The following is a 20,522-nucleotide window of genomic DNA, read 5'->3' as shown; positions in this document are numbered from 1 at the left end:
AAGGTTTCCCCCTCGAAAACAAAAAAAAAGGCACCAGGACAAAGTTCCATGTAATAAGAGCTTAGGCCTTAGTCAATCTTACTGGTAAAATTGCGGATTAGTATTCAACACATGCCATTAAAAACTTATTGAACTTATGCATACTAATGGTAGTTTTTGGGTAAAAAAAATGTGTAAACAGATCCTTAGAGGACCGTCAGTCAGTTAATGTGGATGGAATCATTCGGCGAGTGGTGCGATGGAGGAATGGAATGTAGGCACCAGGCCAAAGAGTTCCGTGTTTTTTAGAATATAGGAGTAGCAGACGAGGATGCGGTCCACCTGATTGTATGTGGCTACTGCCGTCCATGGACATCTGTAATCAATCCCAGATAGGATGTTATTCCTACTTGAGGTCGGCCACAGATGCGCCGCTACCCCTGAGGAATAAGTTGGAACGCCACGGAAAAGTCTGTCTCCCTTACCACACCCTTCAAACCAAAACACAGCAGCGTTTGATGCTGTTATGGGGCAGAAATAAGTTTGGCGGTGGTGCCGCCGGAGTCGAACCACGGGTTCTACCTTAGTGTGATAAGAATATAAATGTGATAAGAGGAAGCCTTAGTCAATCTTACTGGTAAAATTGGGAATTAGTATATGACACAAACTATTAAAGACTTATAGAGCACACTTAGGTATCGAGGTAGGTATATACCTAGGTTTATAGTATTTATACTGTTTACTTATTCAAGTTTTCCTTTATTGTTCAAGCTAGTACTAATTAATTACTTTGAATACCTATACTGTAATGCAAATAATTTTACCTGCGTATTAAAGTAACGATTGATTAACAGATAGATCTTTTAAAATCATTAGTAATAATTAATCGTAATAAAGTTTGCCACCAAATGTAAATTGGACAATTTAATCATTTTCCTAGGTTCTATCTAGGAAAACTGTTAAATTTTGAACTTCGGTAAAAAAATATGGTTAGGGTTGATAATTACTCATTTAATCAATAAAATAATAAATAATTGACTTTAACCTGTTACCATCAAATTCGAATAAATAAACACCATCGAATCAGTGGTCCAAATTCATGCTAAACCATAAATTTTACAAAGTTTTCATTGATATCACTAAAGCTCGGAAATAACTAACAAACACAAAAATATCGGTTGACAAAAAATAAAAAAGGTTAGTAGGTATTGAACAGTTTTTTTATCAACCGATATCTATCTATACAGATAATAAAGATATTGTGAGTGAATGAAAAACCTACCGGTCATTCAATAGTCTGAAATTAGTACCTACCTATTGCCGTAGGGCTGGGAATGATTTTAAAATACTTGACAGTGTTATAAAATACTTATTTGCCTTAAAATTATAAATAGGCACTAAGTACCTATCTATATTGGTATTTAGTAGAGTTCTTAGCAGTTTAACTGTAATTAAATCAACTATTGTATCTATTTCTGTATCTTTTTATTTATAAAATTCTCGTGACACAATGTTAGTTACCGTACTCCTTCGAAACGGCTTTACCGATTTTCACCAAATTTTATATGCATATTCAGTAGGTCTGAGAATCGGCTACTATCTATTTTTCATACCCCTAAGTGATAAGGGTTGTTCACCCTTAACATTTTTTCGGGTCAGCTAGTAGCTCTATAAGAAAGAAATGCGAAGGGTTTGAACTTAGTCATTAAATATTAATTGAGTAACTTCTACTTTAAGTAAAATTTTTAGTGAACAGCATGACCTGCGCAAAGATTTGTAACTACCGCCAAATGAAAGAAAAACTTAACAACAAAATAATTGGAGAAAATAAATTCACAAAAATTCCAATAACTCACATACTGCGCACGCCGTCGAAAACTAACTTACAACATTAACCAATCAATCATTAGTTTAATTACCTTCAAACACAATAACAACACAGGCACATCACTGAAAAACCGTCAAAAAACCCACGTGCGAGCGAGACGCGCAACCGATATCACTACATACCGTTATCAGTAACAATATCGTTATCAATAGCGTATTCATCCAAAAAACGTTAACAATATTCATAGCAAAAAACGAAAACGGTTTTTTTATCGTATTTTTTAGAGCGCGACTAACGACGACCCCGCGCGATGTCTTTCCGACAACTAAAAACTGGGCACTGAAAACCCGAAGGCGTTGGGGCCGTGTGAGAGGGAAATACGGAGGCTTGTGGGGTGGAAAGGGATGGAAAACAGCGTGTGGGCGTGTTGGAGTGGGAGGGGCTTAAGTTTGCATAAGTAATATTTGCAAGGCGCGGTCCAGCTAACTATATTTTATGTAGCCCGGCGACTTTTTGTTGTGGTGCATTGTCTTGAGTTTTTCAATCAAGATCTATAGTAACCTATGTTTAGATTTTGGATTTTGTAACGCTACTCGAAATGCTTTTATTTGATTGTGATTCTGGTTTATTAATTAGTCTAGGGTTTAATGTAGTAATCGAATAGAGTAGAGTTAACTGTTTATACCTATTCTTAAATATTAGCATTGATTCTGGCTTATTAATTATTTAGTCTACAGATTAATGTAGAGTTAATCGAATTGAGTAGAGTGAACTGTTTATACCTATTTTTAAATATTAGGATTGATTTGATTAATTAATTTTAAATATTAGCATTGATTCTGGCTTATTAATTAATTAGTCCACTGCTTAATGTAGAGTTCATCGAATTGAGTACTGTTTATACCTATTTTTAAATATTAGCATTGATTTTATTAATTATTTTTTTCATATCTTTGTTTTCATTTGATTTGATTTGTGTTGATTTTATTAATTAATTTTAAATATTAGCATTGATTCTGGCTTATTAATTAATTAGTCCACAGCTTAATGTAGAGTTAATCTAATTGAGTAGAGTTAACTGTTTGTATCTATTTTTAAATATTAGCATTAATATTATTTTCTAAGATTGGAATGTGTCAGATAGTGAAAATATAAAACTTTTAAAGATCCTTAATATTTTTTTTTTCATTAAACGTGATTTTCTTTTTTAAAAATGGTAGAGCTGCATATGCGTATTGAAAGGCTTAAACCTAATTAAAATTAATATTTTTAATTATTGAAATAAAATATAACGCGCTTAGAAAATCAAAATGGAGTGATTTTTAGCGGGAAACAGAAGCGCGCCGATATAACACATAGGTACTTCATTACATGAAATATGACGCCATCTTTATTGTTAAAAAAGAACTAAAATACACGTGAAAAAGGTTGACGTGTATTTAGATTTTGAAAACTATGCTAGGTGACTCTTATATGGTGGTGGTTAAAAGTAGATAGATTTAAACATTAACTACCTACCTATAGATAATTATTAAGAGGTAGGTATAGTCCGCGAGGCCTAAGCTGAGCCTTGCATTTGTGTGAGTGCACATGGATATTGTAGGGGTGAAGTCAGATTAAAGTTTTCAATGTGACTATTTGTACAGGTACTGGACTAATAAATTATATTTATTCGTACATTTATTCATTTTTTTTTTAAATATATTTATTCGTACATTTATTCAATTGGTTAGGTTAGGTTAGGTTAGGTTAGGTTGGTTTTTTTTTTTTTTTTTTTTTAATATATTTATTCGTACATTTATTCAATTGGTTAGGTTAGGTTAGGTTAGGTTTTTTTTTTTTGAGATTTCTCAAAATCTACCGGTTCGAATCGGATAATAATAAATTGTTTGTCCAGTACCCGTATTAATAATTATAAATTATTCGTACGGTAACCGTATTAATAATTATAAATTGTTCGTACGTACCTGTATTAATAGACTCAGCCTAAAGTTTTTGGTGCAACACACCATGGCATCAATGCTGAGTGAGTGCCTTTTCCGTATGCAATGTATACATACAAGCATAGGGATATGCAGGAACGCATCTATTTAACTGTGTATTTTTTTTCTTTTTTTATTCGTTTGTGTTGCTATATTATGTATCTTAAGTTTTCGATTTACCCTTATCCCACTATTTTGTAATTAATTAAGATAATTTTTTGTTGTCATGTGTGTGTACAATGCATTACGTAATAAAGTTATTTCTTTCTTTCTTTCTTTCTTCTTCTTTCTAAACCGGTGGTATAACCCCACAGACCTGTATTTGTTGGGTGTATAACCCAGTGTGATTCTATTTTGCAGAAAACATCGCCAGCTTTTTCTACCTAATAACGGTAGTTTACAATGGTAGGTACATAGATTAGTAAAGATACTTCGCCGCCTTGAAATTGAATGGAGCCACAAACGGCTTATTAGTAAGTTCTTTTTTTGAATTCTTGAATAAAAACATTTTTAGAGAATATTTACGAATAAATAACGAATACTGCGTAATTTACATAATGAGTAAATTATTATTTCAAATATTTTAGGGACATTTCAGCACAGAGACGTGGCAAAACTTTTTTACGCAACTATTTCAATTCTCAAAACTGGGTACATTTTCTTGTTAGGAGTGAGTAATCTTTACTACTCTATGGGTAGGTACAGCAGTGATTTTTTTTTTTTTTTATATGTTTGAGCCTAACGAAAAAGCAGACGTGCTACCTGATGGAAAGTAGTCAACGTCGCCTATGAACATTTGCAACACCAGAGGAGTCGCCAATGCATCGCCGGCTTTGAAGGAGAGCTCTTTTTGCACCTTTTTTGAAGAGCCCCATGTCATAGCGCTCTGGGAATACCTCAGTATTGGAACCCTCAGTCAAGAAGCCATCACCAGTGATAGCCTGGTGATGGCTTCTTGACTGAGGGTTCCAAGTTTCAAATCCCAGACACGCGCCTCTGATTTTCCAGTTTTGTGCGTATTAGAAATTAATTATCACTTGCTTTGACGGTGAAGGAGATGAGACGTGCATAACTGAGAGATTTATAAATGTTCTCGAAGGTATGTGAAGTCTACCTATACGCACTTGGCCAGCGCGGTGGACTATGGCCTAATCCTTCTCATTATGAGAGGAGACCCGTGCCCAGCAATGGGACAGAGGGTTGATGATGATGATAAACAGTAGTAGTAGTTTTGAGCGCTTTTGTGCACGGTTGCAAAGGTAATATAAGAAATGCATTTATTTGAGGTATTTCCTCTCTGGGGTAGTAGCAAGACTTATATTTTCTGAACTTGATTACAGACGTCCATGGGCAATGACCACTTACCATCAGGTCAACTACAAGCTCCCTACCTTATAAAGCACTTCTTACACCAAAACTTTTCGAATAATTATAACATTATGAGTAAGGCATAAACCATCTAAATAATTCTCACGTAGAGCCACTGAAGCGTAGTGGTTCCGGTGGTAGAGTCAACAACAACACGTTATGATCGATTTGAGCTTTACATAGATCCGTTATCGTCGTTATAAATAATGCATAACACGTTAACGACTCTATCTGTAATTAAATATAAATATTTTAAGGCTGCGCTTGAAACGCTTTCTACGTTAAATATAAATATTTTAAGGTTGCGCTTGAAACGCTTTCTACGTTCATAGCCCATTGGATTAACTACATCCATTTTTAACACGCTTTTATTAGCTTGGGTTGTATGTATGTACGTATGTATGTAACTATGTAACGGAATCTTTGAACCCGATTTCTATCCACTTTGAACGTTCAGTTTTATTCAAAATTTTGAAGAATTATCAAAAAACGATAACAATAATCGATTTTAATAATTTTGTACCATTGTCCTTATGAACATCCTCAGGACTAACGATTTTCGAGGTGAGATTGTTCGAGCGCCTTAGAGAAAGTTCATCGCAAAGTTACGAGATTGCAACAATTATTGCTTGTTAGTTTCAGTAACTGTTATAGCGTGATTTTCAGATTTGATAAAAATAAAATTGAAAAACTATATCTATAATGCACTCTTGTAGAATGATTTTTAAGATTTCGTACTCAAAGGGTAAAAAGAAACCCTCTGCTGTCTGTTCGTGAGTCACAGGGCTTTATCTCTTAAACCGTAATAGATATAGACACTTGAATTTTTTACAGAGGATGCATAATGGTGGTCGCTATAACAACAAATACTAAAAATTAATAAAATAAATATAGTTTAAAAAAATAAAAAACACGCTTATGATAAAATCAACTAAAAAGTAGAAAATAATTTTCAATCTAGGAAACAATTAAGGAACAGTAAATAGTATAATTGTGGAAAAAGTGTGGGACGCTTTGAAAATTATACTATATTATACTATATCCACACATGCCCTGGGTGCTATAAACACACACAGATGAAAATACAAACACCCAGAACAAAAATACAAATGCAATTCCAATAATTAAGATACTTATATATGATTTTAGACTAAAATTATCGCGGAATTGAGACATTTAATTATGTAACGGGTACTCACGATATGCGTTTTTAAATTTCAAGCAAGTCACAAATAGTACAAAGTACGGTGCGTAAGGATACTGTTAGTGTTGTGTCGTGATATGGAACCTAGAAAAGAAAAACGAACTAGACGTAGGGTAGGTAGATTAATCTAGCACTAGTACTTGTCGACGGTTTCTCCCCGCCACCGCAGTTTCGCCATGACGATCCATGCAACTGGGTCGAAATATCGGCAATAAAGAAATTTAAAAACGCATATTGAGTACCCGTTACATGATAAAATAAAGATACTGTTTGCATAATCGCAGAGTTCGTTATTATTAAAATAAACGTTAAAAGTAAATCACAAACTTTGTTTGACACCGCCACACATATTTTACTGTAATAGCAATGTTATGCTACTGTCTTCTTCAGACACAGCTCACGTTCCAACTTAGTTTATTAAGTACCAGCTGACCCGGCAAATTGTACTGCCTCAAAATCTATTTATCAAATATATTTCATGTAAAATATAGCCCATGTTATTCATGGATAATGTAACTTTCGAATGGTAAAATAATTTTTAAAATCGGTCCAGTAGTTTTTGAGCCTATTCATTACAACCAAACAAAGTTTTCCTCTTTATAATATTAGTGTAGATTGAAAATGGTAAAACCCTTTGAGAATCGTCTCCGGAGGCTCCACCGCCGCACCTATTTTTACGTAATAACAGAAGCTACCTTATACAATCGTAAATGTTCCTACTTACCTGGATAGGTACGGATTTGTGCCCGACCTCAGTTAGGACTCGTATCTTATCTGTTGATTACAGATGTCCATGGGCGGCAGCAGCCACTTACCATTAAACGGATTGCCTGCATGTTTTCCTATTTCTTTATTTATTGATGAAAATTTCATAGCGAAACACCTTTCGAAGCTGCGAAGTTCAAAAAGTTTTCTATAGCAATGAATTCTGTATAATAAAATTTTAATTTACATTTGACAACAGCTATCCATTTGCCTCAACATTTTAGGTCTGAGTAGAAAATTTTGTGCTAGAATATTTTTTACCTACCTATAAAGCGGTAACATATAATAACTTTGAAGATATGGTTCGGTTCCGGCGGCACCACCGCCTCACCTATTTCTGCTTCAGAACATCAGTGTTAAGCGCTGCTGTGTTCTGGTTTGAAGGGTGTGGTAAGGGAGACATACATTTTCAAGGCGTTTCTTAGTCCTCAAGGTTATTGACATTGATAGGTTCTGAAATCCTGCCTGGATCGATTCCAGATTCAACACCGCCACCGCCAAGTATTTCGATCACACTGACAAAAGCTGAATACCGATGATATATTCTGGTTTAGAGGTAGTAAGGGAGAAATGCTTATAGAAGGTATTCCAACTATGGCCCAAGGGGTAGCAACGTGTCTGTGGCTGATATTAGGTAAAACTTCTATCTATTTTAAAGTGGTTAGATACTTAGGTACCTACATCACAAATATCCTTGGGATTTAAGATAGATACTAGTGGTATTAATTAAGACCGTTGTATAAAAATATTTCTTTTTCTCAAGCTTATATAAATAATGCAGTCCATCTGATGCTACTTAGAAAGTACCACCTACGAATATCTATAACCAACTGTATTTAAATCATAATTCCAACCTAAAATTATTTCAAAATTATTTTATTAAAATTATTATTACCACTGAACTTTTTTCGAAAATATTCCAATACAATAATTAAATTAGCAAACAATCAAACGGCTTTGGATTCTTCGGAACACAATTTTATGCTAAACTTAAAATTTCAAATATCGGACTTGGGTCCAATTTTCAGATTTGAACTTGGGACGTCCAGTTTGGTTGACGGACAAAAACTGACCGCACTGCCGCCCGTCATCTGCGGGGAACAGAGACGGCTGTGGAGTCGCTTGAGACATTAAATTGTTGCAATTTTGCAATACGAATTTACTAGTAGCTACGTTTTATTACTAGTAGATATATTCAGAAGTTCAATTATTAATTTAATAAAAATACAAATTTAGAAAAGAAAAAGAAATATTTTTAAAATATTAAAAACTAAATTATAGAAAATCAGAAGCCCATGCATAGGACTCGAACCTCGGGCTCCTCGATTAAGCTTTCTAACCACTAGGCTTATGTACATCAATACAGGTAGGTGCTACCGAGAATAATACTCAATCATTAAATTTTAACTCCTCGCTGTTTTGATTAAAAATATCGTAATAACATTTTTGCAGAAGAATGGATATTTAACAGATTATTGTGTAACTTATTGATATAAATAAAAATGTGTGGTAAAACAATTTATTTTTATCATTCATAAATACATTATTTATTACTTCGTGCTTTTAAAAATCTATATATAATATGGTTTCCACATTTTTTTCACATCAGTTGATACTTATTTCTATTATTTTATTTTTTTGACATACAATTTTGCATACATATAACCAAAATTTGGCGCAAAACTAACGCTTATTAAAAGTACATGAATACTTTTGATAAAAAAAATATAAATAAGATGCTGAGATTTTTCTTATTTCTTAAAGCACCAATTCAACTCCATCCATTTCTAAGTCCAGCAGAAATATGCCGCCTAGCCGCGCAGACTATGCGCAAAAAGGGTCTCCTCACCAAACGATCATTTTATCACATACGTTCCAAGCTAGAGCGAGACGGCACCACTCCCCCCACTTTACTAAAACCTTCCACCCCTCCCTCATCCACGAGAAAATCAATGGACCGCAGGAAAACTGTACAAATCCGCACAGCTCAAGTTATACTGGTGTCGTGTTAAGAAAGGATTGAGTTAAGCTTTTTGTCTTTGTTTATTGTTGTTCTGTAGAGAGGGACAGACATACCTAAGGGCTAATGACAGCCTTAATATTTATGCACAGACTCTGAGAGGAATAATTTCTGAACGTGATTCTTGATGGCAGGAACTTAAGTTTAGGTATTTATATGGTAACAGCGTCTTACAACAACGATTTAATATACCTATTTATAAAGGGAAATTTGTTTCCTTAATATCCTTTATTATGTAATTAAAACACGAATTATTATTATTATTTTTTTATAATATAGGAGTAGCAGACGAGCGTACAGTCCACCTGATGGTAAGTGGCTACAGCCGCCCATGGACATCTGTAATGAACCCCAGATAGGATTCGATATTCCCACCTACGGTCGGCCACAGATGCGCCGCTACCCCTGAGGACTAAGCTGGAACGCCTCGGAAGAGTCTGTCTCCCTTACCACACCCTTCAAACCGAAACACAGCAGCGCACATTTACCATTAGGGAAACTGGGAAAAAACAATTTGTATATTCTTTGGTGTGGTGTCAGATTAATTTACATGTGAGCCAACCATCTTAGTTCTCAGGAGTGGCACCGCATCTACGATCAGCTTCAGAAGGTGGTAGAACCCTTTGTGGTTCAACTCCGGCGGCACCTCCGCCACACCTATTTCTACCTAATAACAGCAGTGTTCGGCGCTGCTGTGTTCCGGTTTGAAGGGTGTGATAAGGGAGACAGACTTTTCCGAGGCGTTCCAGCTTAGTCCTCAGGGGTAGCGGCGCATCTGTGGCCGACCTCAGGTAGGAATATCTAATCCTATCTGGGGTTGATTACAGATGTCCATGGGCGGCAGTAGTCACTTACCATCAGGTGGACTGCATGCTCGTCTGCTACTCTTATATTATAAAAAAAAAAAAAAGTCTTTAGACACGAATGTGCGGTCTATCTTAGGTAAAACTTTAATCTTATCTAAAGTTGATTATAGATGTTACCACGTAACAACTTACCATCACGTGGACTGAACCCTGACCAGAACACAGCAGCGCTTAACACTGTTTTAAGCAGAAATAATATTTTTTGAAGTAATCGATCGATCGATCATGCAATCCACCTTCTAATCTGGTGGACTATCGACAGATCGTTTATTGCTACGAAACTTCTTCAAAATTTATGACTACTTCTGCCTACTTATAGTACTTTTAAGCGCTGTTGTATTTTGGTTTGAAAAGTGTGGAAAGCGAGACATATCTACTTCTCCGAGGCTTTCCAACTTAGTTTGCCAACCTCAAGTAGGAGTCTAATCTTATCGGGGATTGATTGCAGATATCCATGGGCGGCAGAAGCCACTTACCATCAGGTGAACTGCATACTCATCTGCTACTTTGATTTTTAAAAAAGAAACAAATATTTCAGACACACATGTTTCAAAAATGTCATTTACTCCCATTAAAAGGTACTAGGCTTATTACCATCACAATGAATTGGGTAAGAAACCGTTATATAAACGACCTAATTGATCTGTATCGGTGAAAGTCGAGTTATGTGGGAGTCTATGTTTTTCATACTCATTGTGTCGTCGTGGGAATCGCGCTTGCGTGATGCTGTCACGTGACAAGATCTTACAGTACCATGAAAGCTGGTCCCACGTCCCACTGCTGGGCGAAACTTGTAAAGGAAATTAAATTTTGAAAATTAGAATGTATCGTTTGACCGCGATCCACCGGTGGACGCCTGGCCTCCAAACGCGAACTAATAAGCAGTGGTTGAAATATTCATAGAGACGAAGAAATCTCTGATATGTGTATTTATCAGTAAAAATATGTCGTCCGAACTAAACAATTAAATATTCGAAACACGACATTTGTAAAAGCTTGTACAATTAAGTTGACCTTTTAGCAATACAACAGTTTACTCAATAAAACAGTTTACTCAATAAAATAGTCTACAATAAAACAGCGAAAAAATCCATTAAATATTGAAATTAGTAATCAATTAATAGAAGTTGTTACTGACATACAATATCTAGGAATAGTCTTAGATAAGAATTTAAATTGGAAAAATCATATTCATGCCCTATGTAATAAACTAGCTAAATTTATTTATGCTATCCGAAAATTAAGACTGACTGTTTCACAGGATGCAGCACTTAGCGCCTACCATGGCTACTTTTCCTCTATATTATCATATGGCCTAATATTCTGGGGCAATTCTGTAGAAGCAGGGAAAGTTTTTCAACTCCAAAAGGGAGCTATTCGAGCATTATGTGGCGTAGGACAACTTGATAGCTGTCGTCCCTTATTTAAAAAACTAAAAATACTGCCACTGCCTTGTATGCTTATTAAAGCATCATGCATGTTTGTTAAAGAAAATCTCGAATACTTTACATTAGAAGCACATCCCCACTCACAAACATTAAAGGGACATGACAGGTACAAATTGTTAATACCCAAATGTCGGCTGCAAACGCTTAAAAAGAATGCCCAGTATTGCATAATGAGAATATACAAATTAATAATTTCTCAGTAAGTGAATTATAAATTCTTTATGAGAAATAAAGTTCTTCTTAAATCGTAATAATTGTTTCTTAAAGATTTACCGAATCATACGTTTAAATAGAAATTAAATAACTGGCTTTTGGAGCATAGCTTTTACAGCCTGCAGGATTACATGACATTGTAAATTGAAATGAATTTGTAAAAATAATGTTTTATTTTAAACTGACATTTAAACTATTCCACATTTAATTTTATTGTTTTTAACTATTTGGTATTATTATTATTATTATTTTCTGGTTTTAATGCTCCCTATTTGCAAGGGGTGGACAAATCCAGCTGCGCGGGCCTGGGCCAAGCGGAACAGGATAAAAAATAAATTTAAATATTTAGAAATTTGCGGGTGATGCGACATGTGTTGAGTATGGCTGCTTTCTGTAGGAGTATATATGTAGAAGGAGGCATTTCAAGGGTGGTAAGACTGACATGTAGTGTTTTTGGAATAATTCCAGTGGTAGATATGACTATTGGTATGGTTGTAACTGTATTTACCTGCCATTGTCTTTTTATCTCTAACGTAAGTTCTTCGTACTTAGCTAATTTTTCTGAATGTGTGGTGAGTAGGTTATGACTATTACATACTGCTATATCTATAAGAAAAACTGTTTTTTTGGTCTTGTCTAAAAATGTGATGTCTGGTCTATTATAGTGCACGGTTTTATCAGTAATGATGGTCCTATCCCAATAAATTTTATATTTGTTATTTTCTAGTATATTATCCGGAGTATATTTGTAATATGGTACCTTTTGTGTCACAAATTTGTGTTTGAATGCAAGATTTTGATGGACTATAGCGGCTACCTGGTCATGCCTGTGTTTATAATCGGTCTGGACTATGGATTTACACGCTCCGGTGATATGTTGAATGGTTTCTGAGTTACTATGGCAGCGTCTGCAAATGTCAGTTGGCAAGTTTGGTGAACGAATGATATACTTCTGGTAGTTTCTTGTATTAATTGTTTGGTCCTGTATGGCAATCATGAATGCTTCGGTCTCCGGGAACAGCTCACCGCGTCGTAACCAAGCATTTGACGCTTCCTTGTCTACGTGTGGTTGTTGCAAGTCTTGGAGGTGTCTGCCATGTAAAGATTTACTTTGCCATGATTTAATTTTTTCTTTAAAATCCGTAATTTTTTCATTACGTTGTGGGGTCCTAATATGTAGGTTCAGCGGTGTCAATCGAACATCAGCGACAGTAACTACTTTATGGAGGTTAGTATGTTCTGCTTGTTCGTAAAAGAAATTTCTAAGTGATGTTATTTGTGAATTATGTAAATTAACTATATCTACTATACCTCTTCCACCTTCATTTCTAGGCAGTGTTAATCTCTGGGAGCAGGACCTTGGATGATGTTTGCGGTAAGTTGTTAGGGCTTTATTTATATTACGTTGCATTTTGTTCAGTTCAACTTGTGTCCATTTTATGATGCCAAATGAGTACGTGAGTAATGGTATTGCGTATGTATTAATAGATTTGATTGTATTACGTGCGTTAAGTTGAGATCGGAGCAAAATGTTTAGTCGGTGTTTAAATTTTTTTCCAATTTCTAATTTTATCTGATTGTGTTTGATTTGCCGATTTTGATTAAAACCTAAATATTTATAAAATGAATTATGATCAAGTGCTTCAATATTATGACCTGAACGCAGAGGATAATTATTTTGAACTAAAGTGCCGCGTTTAACTTCAAGTGTCTTACATTTATCAATTCCAAATTTCATGCAAATGTCATCTGAAAATGTTTGTATGGTGTCTGCTAGAATATGTAATGTTTGAGTGCTGTCACTATATAATTTGATGTCATCCATGTACATGAGATGTGTTATTACAGCTTGGTTTTTGTTAACTTTAATATGAAATCCTTTTTTTGTACTGTTCAACATATTCGAAAGGGGGTTCAGAGCTAGGCAAAACCATAAAGGGCTGAAGGCGTCGCCTTGGAAAATTCCTCGACGAATATTTATTCCAGGAGTTCTTACATTTTGATTATTAATTATTTTCAGATGTGTTGTCCAGTGCACCATAGCTGCTTTGAGAAAATTAACTATAGTTGGATGAATTTTATAATGTTGCAAAATATATATAAGCCAGGAGTGTGGGATCGAATCAAAGGCTTTTCTATAGTCAATGTACATTGTACTAATGTTTTTCTTACTTTTAAATGCTAAGTTCATAATAACGGAATCTATGACTAGTTGCTCTTTACAGCCCTGACTGTTCTTTTTACAGCCCTTTTGTTCGGTGGATAATATTTTATTTAGTATTGTATGTTGATATACAAGCTCAGATATACACCCTGTAAGTAGTTTATAAATTGTCTGTAAACATGTTATTGGTCTGTATTTCGCTGGGTTCTTGTAGTCTTCATCTTTTGGTATCATATAGGTCACACCTTGTGTTACGTATAACGGCATTATATCAGGGTTTTGTATGAATTTATTTATGTAAGTATGAAGTAATGGATGGAATTGTGTAAATTTTTTGTACCAGTAATTATGTATATTGTCGGATCCAGGACTCTTCCAATTATGTGCTCTTTTAAGGATTTTTAAAAATGTATCGAAAGAAATATCTTCAAAATTCATTTCTTCGATGTTGTCGGTATTTTCATTATTTATCCAATCTGCTGAAGTATTATGTTGGACCGGATGTGACCATATATTGCACCAAAATCGGTATAACTGGTCAGTGTCAGGTAAAGGCGTTTCAGTTACTACTGTGTTGTGTTGTGTCTTCTGTGTATTCTGGTCAAGCTGTCTATAAAATTGCTTTTCATTATTAATGAACTGCGAGTTTTGTTTCTTTCTTAAGCTACACTGCATATATCTCTTTAACCTGCTAGAAGCTGCATTCAGTTTTTGTTTTAAGGTGTCTAAAATTTGTTTATCTGTTGTATTTTCTTCTTCATGCTTTGTGTGGATCCTGTATTTATTTCTTATTTCTTCTATATTCTTAATTAACTTTCGACTTAAGTTTCCCAGCATATACTGTGTCAATCGGCCTATGTCTTTTCTAAATGCTAAAATTTTACTTTCAATCCTTCTTTGCCAAGGGGGTGAAATACTTTTGTGTTGTTGATTTGTATCTTTTGTGTCATATATTTTCATTCCACTACATACAGCAGCTGTATAAGCTGCAGAATATATGATTGTTTGAAAAGTAATGAAATCGTTATTTTTATCTGTATAATGTATTAGTATATTAGAATTTATATAATCTACTATAAGGTCTAACTTTTTAGAGCATTTTAGTTTAGGTAAGCGTGGCCTAGTCGTAGGATTTGATTGTTGAAATTGATTCAGTGCATGATTAAATGTTTGATTAATTTTGTCATAATCTATAAATGGTTTCAGAGGAGTCGTATTAGGAGTTCTATTTTGTGGTGATGAGTTAAGTATATACATTAATGGTGAACTGGTTTGTTCTTCTGTACCAGTATTATTTTGTTCTGAATTATTATTTAAAGTTGGTTGTATTCTATCTATAGTGTGTTGTGTTGTGCAGGTTTTTGTCATATTCTCTACTTCTTTTCTCAATTCACATAACCTAGTTTCTGTTATTAATTTATTGTTAATTATGGATCTGTTTTGGTCAGCAATGTTTTGTTCAGATAAGTGAGTAAACTGCGGGTAAATATCAAGAAACTTATTCCTGAGTTGTGTTCTATATCCTATCTTATTGGTTTCGCAATTTGTTGTTTCATAGTAGCACCTAATAAGATTTTCGTTCATTTCTCTTGACCACTTCATCCTACTACGTTGTGAGTTCTGTGTATTTGAGTGTATTTCTAGTCCTAAATTATTTGATTCATTTGTAGTTAAGGTAAAGTCACCTAATGCCGAGGGGTTCTGAAATTGGCACCATATTCCGTGGTATTTACAAAAACGGCTTTTATAAACTATTTACCAACTCATTTTTAATAAAAGGTATGTTATTCAATAGATAATTTATCACTCTATTGTCATATGGCTATCGTAATAGTATTATGTGTATGGTTTTTTAAATAATCGCATAGTTTTGCATTTAAGCCTCCATCAAACGTGTGCTTCATACATTTTGGGCCTTTTGCATGTGAATGTCACGATTTCTCAAATAGTGATTTTTTCAATAAATTTGCATGTGTGTGATAGTGTTTCGATGAAAACATTATATTGATTATATATGGAATCGATAACATTATATATTGTGCTTATTTCTTAACAGATAAGAGTAAAAATGAGTTTAAAAATACAGCGGCATTAGGTGCCAAATATTTCGGGCTGTCCCTTAAACCGAGGTATACCACGGAATAGCAATTTCATAGACTTGTTTTTAATTTCAATTTTTGTAGTTGTTTTCATGAATAAGCACGTATTGCTTCGAATTTGACAAATTTAATACTCAATTAATATCGAAATCATTTTCCGTGGTACTGCATTATACTGCATTACCTAATTATATAATGTCAAAGATGACCTTTCTATGTACTTTCCTAATTTCTTCTATGGGACAACTAAGGAGAGAAAATGAAGTTCATCCAGATATGAATGTAATATTGAACAAGTATTGTATATTATTAAGTACATATTTTAATAAAGCATCTTTCTGCCTATAAATTGTGTAAAAGTCTGTTATTATTTAATAATCGGAATTTGGAAACGTGATTTTTAGTTATGAAACGCTATTCCGATGTATATAAGTCGGAATTAGGTTATATGGGCACATTAATCCGCGGCATAACCATAAAATACTATACAGGGTGTTTAAAGTTTTCATCGGTTTTTAAGAACATTTCTATTGTTTGTATCAGTAATTCGTTTAATCCTAATTAATGAAGAATTAACATTGTTATACGATTTTAATGGATATTTAAATAAGAACTAAAACATTTTACGACGTATTCATTTGATTAAATTATTCAAAATGAAATAATTCTATAAACCTCATGACGGTATTCCATATTATTATTATTTATGGTGTACGATAATAAACCTTAGTAAAGTACACAAAGAAGAATGTCCAAAATTGTATTGCAGATACACGAACTGACTGCAGTTTAAAAAAAAAATACATGATATACATTAGTAAAATTAACCAATCAAGAAAATATACTATAAAAAGTTTTATTTCGGCAGCTTCCCTTTAATCATAGCTAAGAACACTTTTGATAAAGCTACTCTTTAACTAATAAAAAAAAAACAATGGAAATTGAAACTAAATTCAATAAATAACATTTATTTTTATACACCATGTAGCAGTCGTTCTATCTCCTTCTCTCCCTTATTTTGTATACTCGGAATTAGGAAGCAAATACATCGGAATAAGGATTTTTACATCGGAATTAGGGTTTTCTGACTTGGTTAATATTTATTTAAAATACACATTTAAATCAATATTTAATCGTAAAATGTCGAGTCTATTTCAAGAGTACAGATAATAAAGCTTCTGATAAAATTATCTAATTCATTATTAAGCCGTAGCAAATGCTTAATATCTGACGCTTTTTCTAGTTTTGGTGAAAATACCGCGGAAATAGGTGACTTTACCTTAGTTGTATTTTTATATGGTCCCGAGTTTTTTTGTCCAGTAAGTTATTCCTAACAATAGCTCTCCTTTGATCGCCTAATCTCTGTTTTGATACATTAATTTGGGGATATTTTTTGGTAAATTCGTAGTGTAATTTATCTAAGTAATGACGGGTATCTGTCTCCATGTTTGTTGTAACCAGATATGTGCGCCAAATGAATCTATTCATTTCTGCGGTCCACTTTTTTCGCACACGACAAGTGTCAGTAGTGGGCTCAAGAATTACGGCTTCTGCCTCCTGTGCAACATCTACTGACAGAGATGAAGAAGATGATGAAGATGAAATGTTAACTTCTTCAAATGAATGAGGGGATGAATTTGGTGTCTGAAAAAGATTAGATGATATCGAAGTAGTCGTTGGACTTGTACAAAAAATAGTTGCTGTTTCTGGCTGATTTTCTAAAGGACCTTGACTACTGTTTTCTTCGATAGTTGGTAAAATTTGACATCTTTCGTTTGTTGTTGATGTCGTTCGGCAAGCATTTCGGCGCGGCCGTAGATTATATGTTTTTGAGTTTTCTATGTTATGGTTTTGTTTCTTCATTTTCATAATCGGCCCCACAAGGGGGCCCCGAGTACAGCTAGGGAAATAAAATGTCCACCTCGACAGAGCCCCGCCTCCCGAGGTAAGGCTTATCAATCTCCGAGGTCGCCTGGTATCGGAGAGGGACCGTTAGGAGCTGAGCACCCCCTCAGCTACGCATCCATCGGCACGGTTCCTGCACACGTGGAGATTGGGTGTCGGGCCATTAGCCGGTCGACAGCAGCAATTTGCTACTGACTGAGCCGCCCAGGGTGCACCGGTCCACAAATGTGGACACGCGTGGAGGTTGCCCGACAGGCACCCCTTATTATTATTATTATTGTATTGTGATTATTTAATATTATTATTGACTTGATGCTTATAAGACTGACAGTGACGCTGAGAGCATGTTACTGTCGAACTCTTTTTATGAAGTAGCATGCAGTCCACCTGATGATAAGTAGTGCCTACTAATCAACTCGGGACAATTAAAGCCTTGCTACCCTGAGCACTAAGTAAGAACGCCGTAAGTAAGTGTCTCTCTTATCACACCCTTCAAAGCAGAACACAGCAGCGCTAATTAAGCAGAAATAAGTGTGATAATGGTGCCTCTAATATCTAACCATAAAGGATTCAATCTTCAAATGTGATAACTTCAAATAGAACTATTATGTATTGAGTTGGATTTATAAAACACTAGCTGACTCGGCAAACATTGTACCGCCTCAAAATCTATTTATCAAATATATCTCATATAAAATATAAGCCTATGTTACTCGTGGATAATGTAGCTTTCGAATGGTGAAAGAATTTTTAAAATCGGTCCAGTAGTTTTTGAGCCTATTCATTACAAACAAACAAACAAAGTTTTCGTCTTTATAATATTAGTGTAGATTGGTATTGGTATAATACAAACAACATAACGACATGGTAATGCTGTCGGTCTGTCCGTAGTATTAAGCAATAAGCGTTTACTATGTTTGCGAATCGAATGCTAGGTCCACAGAATAGATAAAACATAGAAATGCCATTTTAATATTTTATAATAACTTGTTGCAAGTGCAAAAAGGTGTACACAAAATGTAAATAATATTTGACTGATTGGGAATCGAACCCGAGTCAATCTGCGTGTCAGAGTGACTGCTTTTCCAAACGGATTGCCATCTGTTGTTTTTCATTTGTTACATTATATTTTATAGTTAGCCAGAAATCCAGATTTGTTATTGAAAAGGGTCATTATTAACAAAGTCACATTATCATGATTCTTTACTTTATTTTCATTTTAATTTTTAAAAAAGTCTTCATTTTCGTAACTCATAAGTCATTCATCGTTATTTCAGCTGTGTTCCTATAAATTTATTTCAGAACCTTGTACCTTGTAACCTCGGATGAGATTTGATTCCTATCTGAGGTTGGCCACTGATGCGTTGCTACCCTTGAAGACGAAGTACCAACGTCTCGGATATGTATGTTTCTCCTATAACACCCTTTAAAATGGATAAGATTACAATCCTACCTGAAGTTAGCCACAGGGTAGGAAAAACCTCGAAGACTAAATTAAACGCTTCGGATAAGTAAACCTTCAATGTGAACACAACAGCGCTTAATACAGCTATTATTAGGCATAAGTAGGTATGGTGGTGATGTATCTGCAGTCGAACCACAGAGGATTCTACCAACTGCAATATATCAAATTTCGCAATCGAAATGAATAGCCGAATAGGGGGATACATCCCAGTATCTTTGACAACTCATGTAACAAAACTACAAAATCTGCCTAAACTCTCCATTGCTTTTTAGTCCACGTTTGAAAAACAGACCACATTTGAGTAGCTCTATTTGTTAGTAGCTCTATGGTAAAATACCCACTAGTTAAGGTCAGTGCCCTGCATTCTCTGCATGCTGCTGTAATCTTTCATTGACACGGTGTGCAATGAATAAGAAATATGCGATATGTTTGCAGTTTTTATGGAAATGTAGTGGAAAAGCGGCCGCAAGTCTAGCTTTTAATTGTAGTCAATAAATAACTATAAGAATTAATTAAGGCTTCAGATACGTATTAAAGAAATTTCCAACTCATGCGAAAGTCAATTTAATATAAGTATTTGTGAAATCTTGTATATAAAATTCTCGTGTTACAGTGTTAGTTTCAGTACTCCTCCGTAACGGCTTTACCGATTTTCACCAAATTTTATATGCATTTAAATTCAGTAGGTCTGAGAGTCGGCTACTATCTATTTTTCATACCCCTAAGTGACAAGGGTTGTTCACTCTTAACAATTTATTATTTATATGGCAACACAACGTTTGCCGGGTCAGCTAGTGATCGTATTATATAAATTGGTATTATTTTTATGGTATGGTTTATTATGGTTTACTCAGTACAATACACTAAAATATATCTTAATTAGAACATAAATAAGTTACCGAAGGTAAGATAAGGTTTAGGTTTCAATTTTTAGGGTTCCGTACCCAAAAGGTAAAAACGGAACCATACTAATCCTTCGACGTCTGTCCGTCTGTCACAGGGCTCTATCTCTGGAACCGTAGTAGATATATACTTGAAATTTTCACTGAGTGTGTAAGGGTGGCCGCTGTAACTACACATACTAAAAATAAATGAAATGAAATATATTTATTTTGTATAGGCCAACGACGGCACTTACAAATTGTCAGTTGCAATATTTTTCTTAAACTACTACCGGATCGGAACGCGACCTCTACTGAGAAGATCCGGTAAGAAA

At 34.5% G+C, this 20,522-nt stretch overlaps 1 protein-coding gene across 5 annotated transcripts in view; it reads right to left on the bottom strand.

Moving 5' to 3' along the window:
- The window catches only part of LOC140754665 (zinc finger protein rotund), a 239,842-nt gene extending 237,708 nt beyond the window's left edge, over nucleotides 1–2,134 (bottom strand). For 3 of the 5 annotated variants that reach the window (XM_073089690.1, XM_073089694.1, XM_073089693.1), the window contains exon 1: nucleotides 1,899–2,134. The gene's annotated coding sequence lies outside the window, so the exon portion shown is untranslated. Of the gene's footprint in view, nucleotides 1–1,835 lie in introns of all 5 variants that reach the window. The other 2 variants (XM_073089691.1, XM_073089692.1) reach the window with 2 other exon arrangements.
- Between the last annotated feature and the right edge of the window lie 18,388 nt (nucleotides 2,135–20,522).

This window comes from Epargyreus clarus, unplaced genomic scaffold (genome assembly GCF_041222505.1).
Source record: "Epargyreus clarus isolate Ecla_fem2 unplaced genomic scaffold, WU_Ecla_fem_2.2 ptg000031l, whole genome shotgun sequence".
NCBI classification, from domain to species: domain Eukaryota; kingdom Metazoa; phylum Arthropoda; class Insecta; order Lepidoptera; family Hesperiidae; genus Epargyreus; species Epargyreus clarus.
The sequence above is the reverse complement of the archived record's forward strand: the minus strand, read 5'-3'. Positions and strand labels throughout refer to the sequence as shown.